Source organism: Chinchilla lanigera, unplaced genomic scaffold, assembly GCF_000276665.1.
Source record: "Chinchilla lanigera isolate Chin_1 unplaced genomic scaffold, ChiLan1.0 scaffold00069, whole genome shotgun sequence".
Taxonomy (NCBI): domain Eukaryota; kingdom Metazoa; phylum Chordata; class Mammalia; order Rodentia; family Chinchillidae; genus Chinchilla; species Chinchilla lanigera.
Window position 1 is genome coordinate 4,538,198 of NW_004955470.1, and position 18,955 is coordinate 4,557,152.

Here is an 18,955-nt window from a genome sequence, read left to right on the forward strand (position 1 = left end):
TACTTCTTCCTTTTAGTATAAAATGTCTGAATAGACATTTCTCAAAAGATACACGTATATCCAATATATACATGAGAAGACACTTAAGATTAATCTTCAGAGAAATGTAAATCAGAATCCAGACAAGATATTACTTCACACAGACTAGCTGTATGGCTATACTAAAAAACACAAACAATAATAAGTGTTGGTGAGGACATGGGCACACTGGAAACTTTTAAGCTACTGGTGGAACATAAGACAGGGCAGTGACTTCTGAAAAGTTTAGTAGTTACTGAAAAAGGTAAGTACAGTTACCACATGAACAGCATTCCATTCACATATATGTAAGAAAACTGAAAACATATGCACACAAAAATTTATACAAAAATGTTCCTAACAGCATTATTCATAATAGCCTCAAGATGAAAACACCTCAAATGTCCATAGAAAGATGAGTACGTGCGCTCCATCTTGTTTGATCGCCCAAGCTAAGCAGAGTCAAGTCTGGTTAGTACTTGGATAGGAGAACAAAATATGGAATCCACAGAATATTTTCAGCAAAAATGAAAAAAAGGTAGCTGAAGATACACGTGACAATATGAATCCTCCTTTTAAGTTGAAATGTTGAAAAATTAAATGTTAAGATACAAAAGGCCATATATCATATATTTTAGTATTCCTTGTCTAGGAAATGTCCTGATATGCAAATCCATAGAATCAAGTGTAGGTTAGCAGTTGCCAGGGCCTGGAGGGAGTAGAGTGAGGCTGCTAATGTTTATGAGGTTTCTTCTGTGTATGATGAAATATTTTGGAAGTAGATGGCAGTGATGTTGCACAATTTTGTAAATATAGTAAAAAATCATTGAATTATATAATTTAAAAGAAAACTATGAACATAAAATTATTGGAATTGTAGCTCAATGTTTATGTATTTATGAGATGCTGGGGATCAAATTCAGAACCTTGCTTACTTACAGTAGGCAAATATACTGCCATTGAGCTACATCCTCAGTCTTTTAATATTTTAAAACTCAATGACAAAAAAAAAAAGGAGTGCACAGTTTTGTCCTTCATCATAAATCTTTTCTAAAAATCTATGGCTTTTTGTTTTTTTCTTTTTGGCAGTACTGAAGATTGAACCGTGGGCCTTCACACTGGGCAACATCCCCAGCCCTCTTCAATTTTTTTTTTAAATTTTGAGACAGGGTCTTGCTAACTTCCTAAATTGCCCAGGCTGGGGGTTATAACATGTAAATACCATGTAACCATATGGTAAAATGTAACCTCTGCTTGAGAAAAGCTTTACATTTATAGCTCTCTCATGTACAGAAATCCATTTATTAGTACGTGTATATTTTGTGAAGGGAGAATGAAGAGCAAATGATAAAGCAAATGGGGCAAACTCAACAATAAGTGAATCCAAGTAAAGGTATGTGAGAGCTTTTACTGTTTTCATTATAGATTTTTTTCAAAGTTTGCAAATATTCCAAAGAAAGACTTTACAAAAGAGAAAGTCATCTATGTAAGATTTTAAGAAATTTCAATGTTTAAACATCCCCAATTGTCATTTAATTATGCCAATTTGGAAGCACTGGTTCCAGAGGTACTTTGTAGTCTCACTGCTACTACAGGTTAAAATTGGTAAGAATAGTAAGCTGTTGACATGTCTGTAACTACAATGGTATTACAGTCATTTTTAAAGTGCTTGCTAAAATGATGGGTGTACTTACGCCAACTCAGCTCCTAGGGAGGGGATTCATCTTGTGTAATTTCAAATAATACACTACAAGGTATATTATTTATATGCACAAAATCTACATTGCATATATATACAATGTGTAGGATTACCTTCTAAATATTAGGTAAGCAGTCATCCATACCCTACTTTTTTTCCCCCTACATACCCAAAGAACTAATTAAGAAACTAGAAATCGAAGAGCAGATTAAACCCATGGTAGATGATAAAAAAGAACATAAACTGGACTTGGGGGACAAGTGTAGTGATAAGAGTGCTTACTAAGTCTGTGTGAGACCCTGGGGTTGAATACCCAGCACCATTACAAAAAGAAGCAATGAAATATCAGAAAATAGAGAAAAATCAAAGGAAATGAAAATTTTCTCAGGTGATGATTAATAAAACTGATAAGCCTCTAACTAGACTATTCAGCTTTTAAAAAGAGAAAAGTCATGTATTAGGAACTAGACTAGATATAACTACACTTTCTGTAAACATTAGAAGGCTGGTTAGGGAATATAATCAACAATTCTATTAATATAGCCAGCAATTCACTTTAGGATATGTACAAATTCCTTTAAAGACTCAGAATGTCCAAGGACACTCAGGAAACAGTAGTTAACCTGCATAGAACTAAATGAACTGATGCAATTTATTTTATATTCAAAACTTTCTTAGAGCCAGGACTGCAGCATATTCCTGCATCCTAGCTACTGGGAGGCTGAGGTAGGAAGATCAAAAGTCCTGGGCAATTTATCAAGATCTTGTCTAAAAACCTTAAATAAAAGCAGAGAGAGGTACTGGAGATGCAGCTCAGTAGTACAGTGCCTCCTTATCATGCATGAGACCTTTGGTTCATCATACACAAATGCCCTCATTCCCCTTAAACAAAACTCAAGGCCCAGATACATTCAATAATGAATACCTCAAATATTTAAGGAAGAAAAAAATATTCTGCACTAGAAAATACATGAAAAAACCTCCCAATTCATTTTATGAGGCCAACAAGATTCTGATTCCTTAAACAGCCAGACATTAAAGAAAAACTGTAGACCAATACAGTATCTTTGTTATTATAAAACTTAACCGAATTCACACAAATACAATCCATCAGTGTGAAAAAAGAATAATTACATGATGACCAAGTGGGGCTAACCCAGGAATGCAATACTGAGTTGATAATTTTTTAAAAAGGGAGTTCATTTTAAAGACTTTTTAAAAATCCACAGTCATCTCAAAAATTGCAGAAAAAGCATTTGACAAAATTCATCATCCTTTCATGATAAAAGCTGGTGGCAAAGTAAGAATTACAAAGACAGAAAGCTAACTTAACAATGGTAACAGACAAACATTTATCACGCTGACAAGATAAGGAAGTCATCTCCCACCACCCTATTCAACATCATACTGAGAAAATAAAAGAATTAAAAAAAAAATGTAGACTGGAAAGAGAAACTGTTTCTGACACATAGGCAATATCATTTTCAATGCAAAAAATCCTAAGAAACCTATAAAAATTCTACAGAATAAACAAGATTAGCAAAGTGGCAGTGTACAAGAGCAATAAACAAAAATCAACTGTATCTCTTAACACTAGAAAGAGTGACTGGAAACTAAAAGATCAAAAGCATTTAGAACAGTACCTAAATATATGAAATACCAAAAGATATATTCTATCAAACATTGCAGAAATTAAAAAATACCTAAGAGAATGGAGAGATGCCATGTTTTTGAATCAAGACTCAATACTGTTAAGACACCAAACTTCTCCAAATTGATCAAGATATTCAATGGGATTTCAATCAAAACCTCAGCAAAGTGTTTCTGTAAAATTTATAGGATGATTCTAAAATGTATATGAAATGTGAAGAACTCCAAAACAGTGAAAACAATTTTGAAAAAGAAAAAAGACTGGAGCATTTAAAACTGCCTCACTTTACAACTTAAAGCTATATTTTTAAGCGGTGGAAGCCTTTATTTCCAGCACTTGGGAAGGTGAGGTAAGATGATCACAGCGAGTTTGAGGTCAGCCTGAACTACATAGCAAGACCCTTTCTCAAACACACAAAAACATACACACACACACAATCCCAAAACAACTTCAAGCCATAATAATCAATGAGAAGTGTAACACTGACATAAAGACAAGAGATACATAAAACGAAGAGAGACTCTAGACTCCTACATATATGATTAACTGATTTTGAGAAACATGCCAGGCAATTCAATAGGGGAAAAATAGTCTTCTCAATAAACTATGCCGATACAAATGGATAGCCATATGGAAAAGAAAGGAAAAAGCCTAGAACAACAACACTCTGACAACTCAATACTTACAGAAATCAACTTGAAATGAATGACAGGACTTAATGTAAGAACTACAAATCCTTAAACTAAAAATCAACATAGGAGAAAATTTTAGTGACCTTTAATTTCCAAAAACATTCCATTACCAAAAAAAACCCTATAAAAGAAATCAGATTTTATTAAAATTTAAAAAAACTTTTACTCTTCAAAAGAGTAAAATAAAAATACAAATTGCAAACTGTAGACAATATTTGCACATTTATTTGAAAAGGACTTGTATCTGGAACATGTAAATAACTTTTACAACTAAATAACAAACTCAATTTTTAAAATGCAGAGAAGATTTTAACAAGTGTCTAAGCAAAGACAATATGAAAAGCAGATAAAAATGCTAATATACTGCTGATGGGAATGGTGCAACCAGCTTGGAAAACACGTTAGCAGTTTCTGAAAAAGTTAAACATACACCTACCCACCAGACATTCTATTCCCAAGCACTTGTCCAAAAGAAAAGAAAATATACGTACACACAAAGATTTGTACCTGAATATTAGAGGAAAACACTCATATTCCAACACATGAATGAATGGGTAAATAAACAGTGGCAAGCCTCCCCACGCAGTAGAAAATGCAGCAGCAGAAGAGAAAAAAACTTACCAAAACATACACAACCAATGATCTCAATATAATTATGCTGAAAAATGGCACACGTCAAAAAACAACATACGATTCTGTTTATATATACTTTTAAAATATGCAAACTAGTATAGAGTAACAGAAAGCAGAAGAGTTGTTGCTTGCAGCTGCGACAAAGGAAAAGATTATAAATGGCCACAATAGAACCTGGAAAGAGTGATCTTCCTACCTCACCTTCCCAAGTGCTGGAAAGTGTGCTTATGTTCATTATTATCTTCACTGTGCTAATAGTTTCACAGGTGTATATATGAGGCAAAACAACACTGTACACTCTAAATGTGTGTAGTTTCTTCCATATCAACTATACCTCGATAAACTTGTTTTTAAAAAGTCTTTTCTACACAAGACTTTGGTTTTTATGCAATAGCTTTAGAAGGATTCCAAATCATTATCTCACAAAATAAACTATTCACCTAGCCTTATTCCTTACACCTGTCTATTCAACTTGTCTATTACACTGAAATGTTCCCCCTCAGAAATATGTATCTATGTCATGTGATAATGATGGGTACTGGTTATCAGCAATGCCTATCTTGGGCAATATTCAAAATCTCAGCACAAGCACAAAAAATCAAAATATACAAAATATACACACACAAAAACAGCAACAAATAAAAATATACAAATATATGTATAATATACATTCATACATACAGTACCAAGCCAGTACTTAAGTTCTGATTAGAGTAATGAGTGAGAAAAAGTATTTCTTAATGAAAAACACTGGCAAAGCTGTATAGTTTATATTTTTATTTGGATGAAACTTACACAAATATTTACATATATAAAATTAAAAAAGCCATATACTTAAGGTGTATGCACCACATAGAATGTGTTATAATTCAATCAAGAAATGAGTCAAAGTCAAGGGTGGCTGTATTTCATGGACAGTCCCACTTTTCCTCTCCCTGACTCCCCCCAGACTGACTGTAGCTAATCCTATATCCCTAAACTTCCTTTTCCTCCTGACATCCGTGTATCCAGGAAAGAATATCAGGGTAGGGTCTATTTTCAGGATATTCTCCTTTGGGTGGTAATGGATTAAGAAAATAGGTAACCTCAGCTACTCAGGAGAAATACTAGTCTGGTTTTTAAAAAAAATTAGAGTATTTCACAAATCATCTAGAAGTCAAATGAGGCTGGGGATATAGCTTAAAGGCACAAGTGCCTGCCTGGCAAGTGCAAGGTTCTCAGTTTGATTCTCCGTACCAAAAAAACCCACAAACAAACAACGGCCACCACCCCCCCAAATTAACTAAAATGAAGTCAAATGAATTAAGAGTCAGAGAAGGAAGGCATGGGTCTGCTGATTACTAGTGTTCAATATTTACCATATCCAAACCTATGTCCCATCTTATATACTCAAGATTCCAGTCCAGGTTCTACCTATAGAAATAAAAGCTGTTGTAATCAAAGATGACTAAAATTCTAGTCAATAAAGATTCAAAGAGTGAAACTAAGCTGAACTCTGAAACACAAATTTCCTTAACACAGTCCAAATTTGCAAGAGAGAGCTACAATGGAACTATATATAGCCAAGAAGCCTGCTCATTTCCTACGGAACACACTCACTGAAGTTTTTGAATTCACCAGAGTTGTACATTTCAAAGCTCAAATGACAAATCTATAAAAACAAAATGAGAGAGTCAAACAAACTGACAATTCAACTAATGGCAGAACTTCACATTAAGCACAACCAGATACATTTTAGAAGGAAAAAAAAAAAAGCCTTTAAGTTAAATTAATAATCTAAAGTGATAAGAAAAATAGGGTCTCATTTAGGTTTGGCATGCAGGCTTGACGATAATTAAACTGAGAAAGTTTTATAACTAGAGGAAAAGATGTAAAGAATATCTATCTTCACTAACTAGTGTAAACGTGTTTTTTTACTACTAAACATGACTACTGCAAATATATGGTTTAATAATTTTATTCACTATCAGTCTTTAATAGCTTATTTTGCATGTCTGACATAAATTTTACATGAAAAATTATCCAACAGAATTCTGAAATGAAACTAGGTGTTCAAATAAATGTAAGAATTTTCATAAGGAGAAAAAAGTAAAAGATGCCAAGTTCTTGGCAGGTTCCAAGGTTTCAATGAAAAACAATAGAAACCAAAAATTCTGTTGTGCCCAAGTTACTTAAATATACATTTTAGTATTACTATAAATTTAGTTATATTTTGATTACATAAAAATATTGCATTTTTCCCTTCTAACCAGGGGCAGATTCTAACCTTTAGTCTGCCCTCTAGTCTGGTTTGCTTCAAAGCATAAGGGATACCATTTTTGGTGCTGACCGTGGCTATAAACAGAAGGCATCAGTTCATTCAAGTAATAGGGAGGGGCAAGGTTATATTATGACCTCACTGCAGGGTGAGTCAATTACAAGCCTAAATTTATAGGTCTGAAATTCAGGGAGTACTGGGAGGAATCACGGGAGAGGCTAGAGAGCAGAAAATAAGTCACAGCCTATGCTAAGCCCTGAAAGTTATATGCCACCTTTCCACTTTCTAGTAACTTGCCCAAGGTCACTCTGCTGGTAGGTAGCACAGTCAAGAGGAGAGCTCTGGCCCGCCTCTCTGCAGGTTCAAGTTTACTAGCTCTCAACAACCTCCCAGGCACAGAGGGAGTCTCCAAATAAGATCAGCTTCTTGAAGGTAGAGGAAGCTCCCGATGAACAAGTAAAATAACTAATTCTGAAACTAGTAACTAAAACAATAGCTCTCAAAGTGGAGTCTTGGAGCCCTCCATCAAATCACCGCGGTCCTCAATAAAATGTAGAGCTTGGGCCTTTATCCAGATGTACTGAACCGTAGTTTTTGAAACTCAGCTTGCGACTCTGCAGATTGCAGCGATACACGAAGGCTCTGAAGGCTGGCGAGTGAACAATGCCTGTCATACTGAAGGCAGGTGGATGACCAGATTTCTAGGGGAGTATGAAGAAAGAACAGGCTTAACTCAGTCTCAGACAAACGGGATCTGAGATGAAATAGGCAAGTGAAAATGTTGATATGGAGTCTCAAGACAGCATTTGAACTTGGGGAAAGAGTTTACAGCTGGAGACACCAACAAAAAGGTAAAAACAGGCTTCCCAAAATCATCAATGAAGAAAAGGTAGAGCTGAAGCTTACAGTTTGAGACAGGGGCAAAACGTCCCTCAGGCAGAAATGGAGCCACTGACAGTAGAGGTTTGTGAGGGACAGAAAAGACAGCTCATATTATGGAAGCGGACAGGAGGGTTCAACAGCAGCAAAGGCTGTGCTAGAGAGAATCAGGAGGAAGGCTTTAAAATAAGTCCCAGATTTGACCCAATAGCCACTGCTAAGTCTTTAAACAGGATTCTAAGTAGCAGGGGGAAGCCATGACTGGTCAAGAAAATGGGGAGGGTGAGCCATGGAAAGGAGGAGAAATGCTTCTTGAAGACTGAAGAAACCTGTGGGTGGGGACACATACTGAGGGCGAGGAAGGAGAGGTAAAGCAGGACCTGATGCTGGAGGGCCCAGCAAGGCAAGGCAGCATGCAGAACTAACTGGCTGAGCCACAGCCTCAAGGCCTGAAAAATCACTGAGACCCTGAATCACACACAGGAAAACATTTTCTGGTAAACCTTCTCAACTGAGAACTTTAACTGACAGACAGACAATTCTATCAAAATCTAGTAAAGAATAATACTGGCAGATTTGTTTCAGCACATCCCATTATTATAATTTTTCTCTGCTTTTTTTGACCAAACCACTTTAAAGGTTACAAGTCCTCGTAAGTAATTTATGGCATGGATCACCTAAAAACAAGGATATTCTCCTACGTAATCATACTTCTATTATCATACCCAAGTACTATTTTAATATTGATACGTAATATTATAAGCTTTTTTTAAGGGCCTAGAACTCAATCAAGGATCATGCCTTACATCTGCTGAAACATCTCTTTAAATTAGAACAGCCACTTCAATTTTTTTTCTTCCTTGATGTATTTTTTTGAAGAATGAAGACCTATTGTTTTGCAGAATATCCCAAAATCTTGATTTGCTACAATGTTTCTTCATGATTAAACTCAGATTGAACATTTCTGTCAAGAACTATACATAAATAACATGTACTCATCAGGCAGCAGATACCAACTTTGTGTAACATTACTGATGATGCTAAATTGGATCACCTGATTAATCTAGCTACCATTAGATTATTTCCACCATAAGGGTATCTTTTCTCTTCTGTAAGTAATAAATAATATATAAGAACTTTTGAGATGCATCTTTCACCAATAATTTCAGCATCCATAGTTGACTGCTGCCTGAATCAATAATTACAATGTTTTTTGTAAGTCTGTGATTTTCTAATTCAGTTTGGTACATTTATTAAATGGTATTCCTTGATAATGTCATTTTTATTTCCTCCCACCCTTTTCACTTTTGCATATCACTATGGACTCAGGGATTCTTCCCCCAATATGATAATAAACATTATCAGTCTTTTTTAATGTCCATAATATCCTGAATTTGCCCAATGAGAATCCCTTAAAACTAGCTCTAGTGCCTTTCTCACATGCTCCCATTAGTCTCTGAACAAACTCTTTGCTTTCTGAACAATAAACTGTTCCAAAACCAGTTTGTAGTTTTCCTGTCTGAACTCTAAATGGTTTCACTAATGAATTCTAATGAATAATGCTGAAACAGCTTAAAATAAACAAGATTACTCCTATACAAATAATTCAACATTAAAGAAAACTGAAGTCACCATTAACCTGATACCAGAAATAGACAAAAATATTGTATAAAAGCTAAAACCAACATCCTTCATTAATTACAAACACTAAAATTCTTAATGTTTTACCAAATTGAGACCTGCAATATATAAAAATGATTAATATATAATGATGGACAAAATAACAGAAGTGGAAGATTGGCTTAACGTTTTTAAAAAGTAGATGCATTCACCATAGTAATATTCTAAAAAAAAAGAAAAACTAGCTATTGTAACCATCTCGATACATAGGAAAAGCATTTCCGGGGTGTGATGGCACATGCCTGTAATCCCAGTACTCTGGAGGCTGAGGCAGGAGGATCACAGCAAGGCCAGCCTTGACTACAAAGTGAGTTCAAGGTCAGCCTGAACTGCAAAGCAAAACCCTGGCTCAAAAAGACAAAAAACAAAAAACAAAAACACAACAACAACAACATCAACACAACAAAAGCATTTGATAAATTCATTAATACATGATGAAAACTATCTGAACTAAGAATAGAAAGACCTTCCCCAATCTGATTATATGCATCAATGAAAAACCTATAAATAACATCAAACTTAAAATGATGGAAGACTAAAAAAATTTCCCCTAAAACTGGAAAGAGAAGGATGCCCGTCTGTGCCATTTCTATGTGATATCATCCTGCAAGTCTTAGTTATTGCACTCAGACAATAAAAAGAAGCACATACAATAAACTGTGAAGAGAAAGCTATAAATATATTATTTATAGATCTCGTGTATGTAGAAAATCTTAACAAATCTACGAATTTTAATAGGTGCTACTCTAAGGTTACAGGACAAAAGTCAGTATACAAAACTGGTTCTATATACTAGCAAAGAATTCAATTCCACTTATAATAGTATCCCAAAACATAAAAGAGGGATATACTGAACAAAATATGTATAACAATAGTATACTGAAAACTATAAAATACTGTTTAAGGAAATTAAAGGAGACCTACCTTGATTATGTATGATGTTTAAGCATTAAACACTCAATTTTGTTATGTGGAGCTGCAAAGTGAGCCTACAGACCTTATGTACTCCCAATCAAAATCTCACTAGGCTTTTGTGTGCACATGTGAATTCGTTAAGTCTAAAAGTTAAATGGAAATGCAAATAACTAAATAGCCAAGCAATTTTTAAAAAGAACAAAGCTGGAGAATGCCCTGCTTCCTTAAAGACTTCCTAAAAGGCTGCAGTAATCAAGAAAGTGTGGTGCTGACAGAATGATAGATGTATAAGTCAACAGAATAGACCTGAGAATCCAAAAACAGACATGCACATTTATGGCTTATTGATTTTCAACAAAGGTGTCAAAGCAATTCAGTGGGGAAGGGAAAGTCTTGTTCACTAACTGTGCTGGAAAAGCTGAATATTGCTATGCAAATGATTACTGAGTCCTTCCTCCTATCATTCACAAAAACTTAGTTCAGAAAAAAATAAAAAGCCTAACTATACCTTGAGAAAAAAAAATATTAGCAATATAGATCTTTCATAAAACATCCTTATCTATCATATGTAAATAATTCTCAAGAGTTAATAAACAGCTTGATAAATACTAGAAAGACAGCTGGTTTAAATAATGGAAGGTCTACAGCCAAGAAGCACATGAAAAGAAGTCCGATATCATCAGCCACTAAGCAAATGCAAATTAAGCACATAATAAAATCCTTCCACACACCCACTAATATGATGGACAGTGTGGACAGATAACCCACAAAAGCAACTAGAATTCTCAGACACTGTTGGTGATGGTTTGACAGTTTCTTATAAAATTAAGTATAATCTTACCATACAATCCATCAATCCACTCCTGTAGGTATTTGCTTAAAAGAAATGAAAATATCTGCTTACAAAAAAAGACTTTTCTTAGGGGCCAGGGACACAGCTCAGCAGAGCAGTCTCTGCCTGGCAAGTGCAAGGTCCTGAGTTCAACTCCTGTACCAAAAAAAAAAAAAAGACTTTTCTTGAATGTTTATAAAAGCTTTAGAATAATGGTCTAAAACTCGAAACAATACCAAAGGCCATAAGTAGGTGAATAAATAAAATATAGTGTACCTATACAGTAAATGTCTATCTGCTAATGAAAACTGAAGCTGAGTGTGGTGGTGCACACCTGCAATCCCAGCACTTTGGGAGGCTGAGGCAGGAGGATTTGCAAGTTCGACTCCAGCCTGGGCAACTAAGTGACTTAGTGAGACACTGTCTCAAAAAATTTTAAAAAAGGGTCTGGGACTGTGGCTCAGTGTGAAGGGTCCATCCAGTACAGGAAAAAAAAAAAAAAGGGGGATGGTGGGGAGAAAAGCAAACCAACTCATGCAACATGGATGAATTTCAATTCCCTTTCCCTCTCCTTTTCTACCCTTAAGATTCCAGGAACTAGTAAGTTTTAAAAATCTGAGGAGCACATGCAGGGGCAAAAAAAAAAAAAAAATTGCTAAAACAATATGTTGATTTTCACTTTAAAAATCAGATGATGTACTACACCACAAACTTTTAAAAGCTTTTTTTAATAGTAAATTTTTGTTAGAAGTTTAAAATACCTGCTACTGAATTAATATTCCAAAGAATTTCAAATATGAATGTTTCCCCAAATCCAATTCTCTAACCCACAAGATTATACAGAAGTGTCAAATGTATAGTAATTTTCTCATACTTCAAGCTACTTCCAAGAAAACTGGAAAAACAAGTGTTCAGATTCATCAATGTTCTACTAATTGAATGAGAGCAATCCTTACATACCCATTACTGCATAGATACAGGTGCAATCAAAGCTTTTTTCCTATTTCAGTCAGGAGAGCTACATAACCAGTCAAAAGAAAATAAGGGAGATTATCATCTCAAGTTAAAGTTACTGCTGCTTAGGCCAGGTGTGGTGGCACATGCCTGCAATCATAGCACTCTGGAAGGTCGAGGCAGAAGGGTTAAGTTTGGGCCCAACCCGGGCAATTCAACAACTTAGTGAGACCCTGTCTCAAAATAAAAAATAAAAATAAAAGGGCAGCGGACGCAGCTCAGTGCAAAGCCCCTGGGTTCAATCCCCAGTACCACAAAACAAACCAAAAAACCCTCAGTTTCAATTCAGAGTATTAGGAAAACTAACTGCTAAGATATTTATTCTATAGGACTTACTCAAGGTTAATTGTTGACCTCTTCTTACAATTTTTCTCAAGTCACTTCCTATTATTACTGAAATGTCTATGCAAGTCACATACCTCTCCTTTACAGTAAACTTAATCCTACTGAAAACGAATCACGGGAATACAACTAGAAAAGTCAATATTTTCCATAATTTCCTTGAAACAGTCAAGTAAATGTTACTGAGGAAAACAAAATTACAGGCTATGGAGGATGGTTCTATTTTTATCCTATCAAATGTTTACATAATTGAGATATAAATCCCTGAGTAAGCCAATCCTACTGTAGATTGGTTTTCCTTAAACTACACCTTCACTTTGAGGCAGAAAACATTAAAATAGAGTAACAAGAGTAAAATGCCTCAGTAACATCTATGTATTAAACAGTGTGCTAGGTGACCTGCATGCCAGTAAATCATGAAAAGGAAGATACAGATCTCTCATGTAGGGATAAATGACCCAGTATAAGGTTGAGTATACCTTATCGGAAAACTTGGAACCAGAAGTGTTTTGGATTTCAGATTCTTTTGGATTTTGGGATATTTAGGGATGGGACCTAAGTATGGAGAGTCCTCAAAAAACTAGGGTTAGTGGTTCCACTCCACCCAGCTATTTCCCTGCTGGGTTTCTTCCCAGAAGAATTAAAAACATCATATCACAGTGAGGTATGTGCACCTATGTTTATAGTAGCACAATTTGTAACAGCTGAATCCTGGAAACAACCCAAATACTCATCAACTGAGGAATGGATAAAAACGATGTGGTCTTGTTTATACAATGGAGTACTCAGCCATAAAGAAGGAAAAACTTGAAACTTTTATAGGTAAATGGGTGCAACTTGAGACCACACTCATAAGTGAAGTGTATCAGACTCACATGTATGGTCTCCCTGGTATGAGAGACTGAAAGAGTAAATAAGGTCTAAAATGTGCAACAGATACTGTGAAATGGGAAGAAATTCTTCAAAAGGAAAAAGGAATTAGGATGGGGGAAAGGGAAAAGGGAAAAATGCAAGTTAGTTATACTACCAGTTCTCTTAGTCCATTGAAAAGTTTGTGCTAATATCAACTGGAGAATATTTTATGGCCATATTTTGTACTCTGAGTAACTACTTTAACAATATGCAATATATTAACTACTCTTATTTTATTATTTTGTTATGAAATTTTTACTTTTTTCCATAAATTAAAAAAAATGAAAAAAATTAACACAAAATCATTTATTTTTCCTATATACCTATACAGACAGCTTGAAGATAATTTTAAATTTTGGTATATGTTAATATTTTGGGGGATTTTTTGTTTTCATGATGCTGGGATCCAACTAGGGCCTGAAGTGCTCTAGGCAAGTACCTTGTTCTTGTGTTCTAAGTGTGACCCCTCACATGAGGTCAGGAGGTGTGGAATATTCCACTGCGGCACTGTATCAGTGCCCCAAAGTTCTGGACTTCTGCTGGACAGTGTGGTGCATACCTGCACTACCTGCTACTCAGGAGGTTAAGGCAGGAGGATCATAAATTCAAGGCCAGTCTGGGCAGATTAAGGAGATCTTGTCCAAAATAAAAAAGACCTAGGGAAGGAGCTAGGTGACAGAACACTTTCCTAGCAGATATAAGGCCTCCGGTTCAATCCTCAGTACAAAAAAAAAAAGTTTTGAACTTTGGAGCAGTTTGAATTTCAAATTTTTTCATTAAAGATGCTTAAACTACTGCAAAATTACTAAAAATGCAGTATAACTCCTATCAGGAAAGCTTGGTCTTTAAAGCCCAATTCTTTCATCTATTTAAATATGGAAATATCTCTTGTTAAAACGAGCGTTACTAAATAAAAAGAATAAAAATAAAAGAGGTGCCACTACATACAGTACTTCAGATACACCACCCACTACTTATTGAACATGTACTGCAAGGGCCATGAAGCACTCCATAGACACCAGGAGTGATGAATATGGTTGGCTGTGACAAGCCCAATATTCGGCACAACTCATCTGGTCACATAAACAGCAAAGACTGTTTAAAAATTCCCTAGTGTAAAGAGAACTACTGCTTCTATAAACCTGAAGAAATTTCCAGTGAATTTAGATTGTGTAAAAGTGTTCTACACCTAGACAGACTAATTTCAAAAGCTGTTTCTTAATTTTTCTTGTGCCTGCCAATGGGAAAATGATCTAAGTGTAATTTTGAATTTGCAGAGAAGTAGAAATAAATGGAATGAGTCGAGCATCCCAGTGTTGCTCTTTTAACTGGCATAGTTAGTAAGAAGAAAAAGAATAATAATGCAAGAATAATTTAGTAAAAGAGTAAATAGAACCTAAAAAGAAAAATTAATCAAAAGGAAATTTAAAAACCTGAAATTACCAAATTTTATTTTATTGCTATCAACATGGGTAAGTACATTTTTCCTTTGTCACAGAGTATGTTTCTGTTGCGAATAATTAACACGCTAGACTGATTCCTAGAGATGACAGAATATAACCACCAAACATGTAAACCTCACAAAGTAAGCCAGCTGTTTCTACTCCTTGCAAGATAATTCCACATTAGTCAAACCAGCAAGGTGCCTGGCATCCAACTCAGAATCTTTCTGGGGTGATTCACAGGGCCTAAAAGGGACAATTTCTCTTGAACTACCTCATATATTACTTCAAAGAATCTTTTCCTAGTTTTTGAAATTAGTTCTACTTTTCAAATTTAATTCCTTGAGTGTTCTGATCTTATTTTTATTTCTTTTTATAAAACTTAATGAGTGTTCTGATTTTTAAAGTACTTTGGGAAACCAAAGAGAACAAAACAACAGTATAAAGTCTTTGAGGACAGGGGTCATCCTTCCCCATCTGTAAGGCTTCCTTGCCCAACCCAGTGTCAACACACTGGCCCTCAAGAATGTCTGCTGGGCTGAATATGTGGAATACCTTTTGACTAAGAAGCTCGCCTGCTCCACTGAAAATGAGTGCAATCTGGTTTGCCTGGTATTATTACATAAGCAGTCCCGATGGACACATACACGCATATGTAACAACTGCAGGAGGTGGCCTTGGTTTAGCACTTAGTCCATGCCACCCCTACAGGTGATCTCATTCAATACTCACACCACCCAGAGAAGGCAGCTGGTACGCCCAGCCCCATTAATAGAACAGACCAGGACTTTAGGCACAAGGGCTCTAGATAAGCTGCACAAGGTCACAGGTCCGTACTCTAAGTCAGTTGTGTATTTAGTCTCCACACAGAGCTAGGTTGCCAGGGTTCTCAGATTGTTTCCAGGAGTGTCAACAGGTCTGAATCCAGCCCCACTTAACACACATTTTTATAAGGCACACTATTTAAGAGTGGCAAGGGTGGAGAGTCAGGCAGAACTTTGGAGCAGTGTTTTGACCTGCTGTAAAATTTAGTTACAGATTCACATCTAATATGCTCACTAGATTGTTCCGTGCATTAGACAAACTACTCAGTGCGCTGGTTTACGTACAGAGCTCCATTCCTTCCTGTGACACACACTTTGATATGTATCTTCGATCCTACACTGTAATTATTTGTTTATGCCTGTCAATCTAACAAGAAATTCTTGGAAGCTAGTGACTATGTCTTACAAGCATAGCTCCAGAGCTCATCAGTATGTTCAAAAAATACTAGTTGCATGAAAGACGAACACTGATCTAAAACAAGAAGTGTATCACAAAATAATTTACAGCAGGTAAATTTATTCATGTGTGACCACAAAACGAAATGTTTGGGGGAATTCCATTTATTTAAATCCCAGACCAACTGCCCCCCCCAAAAAGGAGAATCAAAAATTAAAATATAAAGCTCACAAGGAAATAAGGGATTTTAATAAGCAATTGAATTGCATATACTAAAAACTTTACACTCACTAAATCTTGCAATAGAAGATGTTTCAAGAGGGTTGGCCGTAGGGACAAAGGGAAGGTGGACAGATAAAGCCTGAAAATAACAGGTTTAACCTCTCAATCCTCCATACAGCACTTCTGTTCCCTTTTAAGAGAAGAGGCGCCCAGGGGTGAGTCACATGCCCAAGGTAACCAAGCGAGTCAGTTTGACTCTCAAGCTCTTCTCTAATCATACCATACTGTCTTCCCACATAAAACATCCTGCTGGGCTATCTTATGTCACTTTTAGGCTAGTTTCCTTTCCTTTTCTTTTTTTTTAAGGTAGAAGGCAAGAAGACAAATCCAAAACTGTCTCTGAGACACAGACACATTACAACAAAGCTACAGTGTTCTACTAAGGCCCTAAAGCTGATTACTCTAAGCAAGGTTAGTTTAAAAAGTGCTTACTTGTGAACCCTAAAAGCTTTATTCAATGCTAATCATTTTACTTATAAGGAACAAATAGTCCTGATAAGATGCAGGTAAACTCAGTCACACTGAATATATTTGCTCAGTGGTAGCACCTGAGGTCTTCCACCTTTCCCTATGTCCTCAGCACCTTCCTAGCCTGGCAACTACCTGGAACTGGAGTTCTGCCCATAGGCCTGCTCACCCCACCATATGGAGGACTCTTGCCAGGCCAGAAATGTCATTACCTTTCTAGACCCACCCCAGGGCATGGCACTTAAGTCAATACAAATTAATTTGCTAGTGCTCAGTCCAGCCTGGTGACCATAAAAGAACTGAGGTGTGACTACTAGATACAGGCTCTGAGGATCTGTGTTTCAAAGAAAAACAAAAATTTAAACCAATGTGGTATCTTATTGTTTTAAGACACCAACGTGAACTTCTGAGGTAAAAACAGACGTGGTCATGAACCAGCCCACTCATATATAATTCCACTTGAAATGAGCCAAGCCCTACAGAGCACCCTTCCATGCACAATGTAGATAACACAGCAAGCGCTCCTATCTCCTTGTAGTGAACCCTGAGAATGATCGCCACCCTCGGGAGATGTTTGTACAGAAACATAAATCTTCAGGAAATATGCCAAGCAGTACTGGCATGTGTCTGTAGGAGAGCCTGCATGAAGCAGGACCAACTCCCAGAGCTTCCACTTGCCTTCACATGGTGCAGACTGAGAGACTAACCTGGCTCCCTGGCTACCATTATCAGGGGTTTACATCCAGTCCCAACTCACCATCCAAGTCAGCACAGGTCTCTTATCTGAATAGAAAGACACGACAACATTTACATTAATTAGCTGACTAACTTACTAAAGAAAAACTTGTTACCAGGAATAGGGGTGCATGCCTATAATCCCAGCACTCTGGGAAACTGAGGCAGGAGGAGCACAAGCCTGGTAATGTGGTGACTTAGCAAGATCCTATTTCAAAATAAATTTAAAAAGGCAGGGATGTAACTTGGTAAGAAGGCCTTGGGTTCAATTCCTAGTCTCACACGCAGAGACACACACACACACACACACACACACACACACACACAAAGTTAATGTATTTTGAGTACTGATAGATCCAAGTTAAGGTTTTACATTCAACTGTACAAGCAAGGAATCACGCTGTATATAGTGCATATCTAAGGCCAGCCCCCCACAATGAGGATGGCTGAGTATGCGTGCTGAGAGAGAGAACTGGTATTTTATATAATTTTATTCCAGACTCCAGACCCACCACTCTTTTGGTCCCACCATCTCCTTCCTTACAGACCTCCTCCTCTGTCTGCGGATGGCCAAATGACTACCTTATGTTTTTAAAAACATTTCCTTTTCAAATCCCAATTAATGAAACTTCCAGGCTTCTCTGATAGCTTCAAATGTATCATTATGTGCCAACAGCCTACAGCCCCAAGACTTAGAGCACTCATTCTGCATGTTGCAGAAGCATATTTACACAGCTGTTCGGCAATATAGTGCTATATATATGCCTTTCAACTGAAATAAGGTAATGTGTGCAAATCTGCAGGAAGAGAAACATCAAATTCAAAGTCCTAAGCTCACACTCTCACCCACAATTGGTACCCACTGTGTGTTCTTCCTTCCCAAGCTGTCTTTCCTACAATGCTAGACTGGCTGATGTTACAGCAAGTAATGCAAAATTATCCACTTCTCTTTTACTTAGCACCTTTCATAGCAACTGGTCTGATAGTTACACAGGGACCCAAAAGGTCTACTTCTAGGTCAGTTTATTGGTGCAAACCATGATCATGGCAACATTCCATTCCCTGTGCCTTGGTGATGGAGAATCACTTTAACTGCGCTTTGGGCAGCATACAAATCTTTCCAGAAATGTTCTAGGGATAGACACTCAGGAAAAATTTGTTTTTCTATTGGAATTGCCATGCAATAGAACAAATAGAGCATAATACCTAGCTGTGTATGGTGGTACATGACTGTAATCTCAGCACTCTGGGAGGCTGAGGCAAGAGGACTACAAGTTTGGGCC

The 18,955-nt window shown here is 36.5% G+C and overlaps 1 protein-coding gene across 1 annotated transcript in view; it reads right to left on the bottom strand.

Annotated features, from left to right (window-relative positions):
* Positions 1 to 18,955, bottom strand: part of Tmem131 (transmembrane protein 131) — a 169,323-nt gene that overhangs the window by 127,753 nt on the left and 22,615 nt on the right. The gene's annotated exons all lie outside the window — the stretch shown is intronic.